This window comes from Crocodylus porosus, unplaced genomic scaffold (genome assembly GCF_001723895.1).
Source record: "Crocodylus porosus isolate Cpor-Errol unplaced genomic scaffold, CroPor_comp1, whole genome shotgun sequence".
Classification (NCBI taxonomy): Eukaryota; Metazoa; Chordata; order Crocodylia; family Crocodylidae; genus Crocodylus; species Crocodylus porosus.
Window position 1 is genome coordinate 166,772,700 of NW_017728886.1, and position 5,840 is coordinate 166,778,539.

Consider the following 5,840-nt stretch of genomic DNA (forward strand, 5'->3'; position numbering starts at 1 on the left):
ATGGCTAGCCAGAATGATTATAAGGCCAGAATGGACCATTGTGACCTGTCCTCATAACACAGGCTTCAGGACTTCCCTGAATTAATTCTTGTCTGAACTAGAGCATATATTTTTAGGCGTTAACTTTTCATTTCCAGTGAGATGAAGGGGTTCCTGTGACACTGTCAGACTGCTCAAAATGGACAGATTCTTCCAATGATATAGCCAAATTGACTTTTCTGGGATGGTGCTGCCCCACTCCGAGTTGATAACAGAAGCCCCTAGAACTATGGGCATTGCTGTGATTACTTCTTTTGCACTCTGTGATGTTCCAGGAACTTGTGCGTCTTCTGCTTTATGAGATATACTTGGCCTAGGGGAGCTAAGTGGAAGGATGAGGGAGAAGAGGAGGTGCATAATGGTATGGCCTCCAGCACTATTATTTATGACAGTATCCTTCCAGCAATCTGTGCCTGCATAGGGTGAAAGCATGGTTTCAATTCTGCCCTTGAAACATGGATTAAGCAATGTTGCTAATACATATTTGTCCCTGCGGCTGTCAAACATTTCACTGATACTAGACTCTGTAGACAGCTTAATAGCTAGGTCTTCTGTCAATGTTACTGCAGCAGTGTCTCCTTTGCTTTAAGATGCTGTTCAGATTTATTCAAGCAATAGGTGTAGCAAGATACTTGGTAAATAGCAGCACCTGGCTATATACTTGTATCATCTCTCCTCACTGATGTCCCAAGTGACCAGATGAAATGGATAGACTATGGAAAGCAAGTGCTGAGGAAAATCCAGTGAATGGAGGTTGGAAAGATCATCTGTCTCTCTTTGATTTTATGCCTCCTAACAGTTACATGCACAACGTATTATTATTCCAGAAGTCTCTGAACAATAGGTACCATCCCAAGGAGTTGAAAACATGTAAATTTGACAGTATTTGGACAAATGGTTTCATCACTGCTGTTGGCACTGTGTTTAACTAGCATTAATTTAATAGCATTCCTGGATTTTACATACCGCTGCTAACTGAATTTCATTTCTGAGGTAGTTATGTGCTAAACTCATTTGTGCAAAGGTAAGTAACGGGAAGTATCATGGTTTGTGTCTGTACATGACCACAATCCTCTGATGGCTACTACATCCCTGGGTACCATTATGCAAGGCTGCAATATTTCAATCCATCTATTCATGAGAGGATTGAGGATAGGTTGTTCAGTGTTATTGTTTCCAGAATTACTGCATATTATTAATGGATATATAACTTAGTTAATTGAGAGATGAAAGTACCACTGTCTACTGTCGGCTTCACTTCCTTTTCATTAGTTTCAGCTTCCTGACCATCCAACTCTTTCTTGGTTACTTCTAATTGAGCTGAAGTAATCTTTTTAAACTAGTGATAGGAGAATCATCCTGAATACATCTCAAATCCCGTCCTAAAAAAAAAAAAAGGCAGGTAACAAACCCCACAGATATTTCTCTGTTCTATAACATTAATTTAATTCCTTCCCAACTTTAGCAGTTACTCAATATGCAGTCAGGCACCTTAGTATATCTACTTGTCTCTGATAGGCTGTATACGACCTTTAAAACTTTAGTACTTTGGATTTCCCTGGGATCAGAGATGCATGGTACATTTTGGAATGCCTTCCATCTGGGAAAGCTCTAGGGTATTTTAGCAATCAACCTGGCCAATACTTAAATAAATGTAGGAGCATCTAAACTTTTTGAAGCCTTTTGAAACTAAACAAAATATCCATACCTTTTCTGTACTCCTTCCTTCTGGCTCTGGATTTCTCTTCTCTGATAATGTTTGTAAGGCTGAATACTTTAATTTATTCACCATGAAATGTTTCTGGACAACTCTCCATATCATACACTATTCCTTGCTTTGTACTGAATTCTCCAAAGTGTTTTGGTATATAGTCCCATACTGCACAAATTAAAGTTACACTGGGCATGTCTACGTATGAATTTAAGTACGCTGAAATTTAATGTGCATTAATGCTTTTTGGCAGGTGTCTGCATGTGGTGGGAACTGGGAATAACTTTAGTCTGAAGTCACTCCAGCCCTGCCACGTGCCCCTGTGGCCACCGGGGGAGCTCCAGCCTCTGGACAAATGGCTGCCAGTACTTGGCAGCCATACTGAAGGCAGAGCCAGCTGCTGGCACTTGGCAGCCATCTTGAAAGCACACCCTTCACACTGTGACCTCTGGGCTGACGCTTCCTATGTCAGAGCACTAGTGTGGCAAAGACACAGGCAGCATGTGGCTGCCCTGCTCCTGTTGCAGCTGCACTTCCCAGCCCCGGCTGCCCCAGCTCCTGGCCCTGGCACCCAGGAGCAGCGTCTCCCACTCCTCAGTACTGCCACAGCTGTCCTGCTCACCTGCTGCTATTCCAAGTGCCTGGTGCTCAGCCACCTTATGCCACCCGATTCCCCCACCTACTCTGGCTGCCTGCAGGATGACTGCTCCATGGTCTTCCAGGGCTCCCGCTGCCATGCAGTTGCTGCCATCAGTCATGTCAACCATGGGCTCCAGGGCACGGCCTCTAGGACTGCCGTTGCACTAGCCAGAACCAGTGGTAGTGCATTGTACTGCAGGAATGGGACAACGACCAAGACATATGATTTACTTGGCCAATCACAAAGACCATGTAATTTGAATTACACATGTCAAATCTTAGAAGTAGAATTTTCAGCAAACAATTCACAGCCTGAAACTGATTTATGAAAAATACCAGATTTACTCAATTACAAGATGATTTTTTTCCCCTCTCCATCAGTATAAGGAGTGAGAGGGGGTCAGGGGGAGAAGCCTCATCTTACATTCACATACAAGGAAACCTCATTAAATACATTATCTAGCATTAAACTGCTGCCAAAAGCAGCATGTGCTCAGTAATGGAAACCAACTGTGAAGTTCATTAAATGCACCCAACACTGAATATGACTATAAAATGCATGGCACATCTTGGCCAAACATGCTGATGGGAACTTTTTTTAAAATTACAAAACAACTAAATGACAACTTCTACAACAATGCCTTATTCTTCTTACACCCCTTTGCACCATTTATACATTAACCTCTCACAAACCACCTCCACCCCAGGAAGAAGCAACAACTTTCACTCTATCCCTTTGTCCCTTTGAAATAAACACCAATATTCTTCTTTCCTCTTTTTCTTTTTTGCCTTCTCCTTTCCCATTTCATCTGCCTCTTGATCCACATATTATTTCAATTCAGAAATTGCCAACTTTGAACATTCTTTTCTGGTGAATGGCATAGGTTTCGCACCTTCCATATTACTACTGTCATAAAAAGTAGTATGATTCTCAGTCTCTGTGTCTCAAGTCCTTTGGGCATTAACCCATACAACACCATTTTATATGTTAAATCGCTGTTCATATTGATCACCCTCAAAAATTGATACATTCCCTCCCATACTTCTTGCATAAAAGGGCAGTCCCAAAATATGTTCAGTACAGATTCTTCAGCCCCACATGCCTCTTTTGGGCATAACACCAATCTTACCAAGTTCCATTTATGATAACTACCCCTCACAGGATAAAATTCCATATCATCATTCATATGATATCCATATGTTCTCTGGTCATATTATCTGTCATTTCTTTCCACACATTTGCTATCTATTTTTCCATCGGATTCCCAAGTATTTTTATCTTATCTTTCTTATCACGCTAATCACCTTCTTAGCATCTTTCAAACACTCTAATTCCACACCTTCAAGTTTATATACCCTTACAAAGCACTCCATCTTGGCATAATAGGCTCATGGTTGCCACACCAATGGCTTTTTCCATTCTCTCCCATATGTGCCCCATCTTCTTAACATTCTTCCTGCCTGGTAACGACAGAAACATGCTGTCTTCCCCACCCCATATATTATTTGTTTACAGAACATACTTAAAGTAAATATACACAGAGTTTTCCAAATCTGGCATTGTATAGCTCTGTTCTGGTTACCCTTTCTCTTTTACTTCCCTCCCCAAAAATGTGTATCTCCCTCTGTACCCTCTTTATCTGTTACCATGATGATGGATACACCACTCCCATGTAAAGGACTAGAATTTTCAACAAGCTATTCACAAATGATTCATAGCCTGAAACTGATTTACGGAAAGAGTACTGATTGGCAAGAGTACTGTTTTTAATGCAGCCACTTTACCTTTGAAAGATAATATTCTAACACTCCATGATCCGATCCCAGTATCTGCTTCACTTTTATCTTTAACTTCTTCTTCGGTGTCCATTAGGATTCCCAAGATCCTGATTACACTCTCTACCACCCACAACCCAAACTTCTGTAAATTCTCCCAATTCCTGACACCCATTTATAGATACACTACACAGAGTCATGCTTGTCCATTTAAATTTCACCTCTCTGCTACTTTAGAAGTCTTTTATGCTACTGCTTGATGTTGTTGGCTCTAATCCTCCTCCTCACATTCCTGTAGTCTTTGCCAGTTATTTTATTGATTTAACAGGAAAGCCAAGGCTGCAATGGAGCTCCAGCTAGCTACAAATATCAAGGACAATAAAACGTCCTTTTTTTAGATATGTAGGGAGCCAGAGGAAAAGCAAGGGCAACATTGGACCCCTGCTAAACCGGGTGGCAGAACTGACAACTGACGCCCAGGAAAAAGCCAGCTTACTAAATGGGTACTTTGTGTTGGTCTTTCACAAGTCCCAAGGGACGCCCCTGCCCATTACAGGACAAGGACGCCTGAGTGAGGCTAGTTCTGTGCCCTCCATCAATGCTGACCTCATGAAGGAACACTTTGGAAGGCTGGACACTTTCAAATCAGCCAGCCCTGACAATTTACACCCCAGAGTACTCAAGGAGCTGGCCTTCATCATAGCTCAGCCCCTGGCAAGGATCTTTGAGCCCCTGGTGCTCTGGTGAAGCACCCAATGATTGGAAGAAGGCCGATGTGGTGCCTATCTTCAAGAAAGGGAGGCAAGTGGATCCGACAAGCTACAGGCCCATCAGCCTGACCACTATCCCGGGGAAGGTCTTAGAAAAGATTATTAAAGAGGCCATTCTTAATGGACTGGCTGATGGCAACACCCTGAGGGATAGCCAGTACAGGTTTGTTGCAGGTAGGTTGTGCTTGACCAATCTCATTTCTTTTTATGACTAGGTGACCTATCACTTGGACAAGGGGGAAGACATTGATGTCATATATCTTGACTTTAAAAAAGCCTTCGATCATATATCCCATGATCACCTCTTGGCAAAACTGTCCGACTGTGGCCTTGGGTCCACCATGTTCCACTGGCTGGGAAATTGGCTCTGTGTTTGGACCCAGAGGGTGGTGGTTGATGGAAGTCAATCGTCATGGTGCCTTGTGACAAGTGGGGTCCCATAAGGCTCTGTTCTTAAACCTCTTTAATGATGTGGACATTGGAGTCAGAAGTGGACTGGCCAAGTTCACCGATGATACCAAACTTTGGTGTAAAGCATCCACACCTGAGGACAGGGGGGTAATCCAGGCTGACCTTGACAGGCTCAGCAAATGGGCGGATGAGAACCTGATGGCTATTAACACTGAAAAATGCAAGGTTCTCCACCTTGGGAGGAAAAACCTGCAGCATGCTTATAGGCTTGGCAGTGCTACACTGACTAGCACTACAGATGAGAGGGACTTGGGGGTCAGGATTGACCACAACATGAATATTAGCCTTCAGTGTGATGCTGCAGCTAGTAAAGTGAGCAAAACACTGGCTTGCATCCATAGATGCTTCTCAAGCAAATCCCAGGACGTCGTTCTCCCCTTGTACTCGGCCTTGGTGAGGCTGCAGCTGGAGTACTGCGTCCAGTTTTGGGCTCC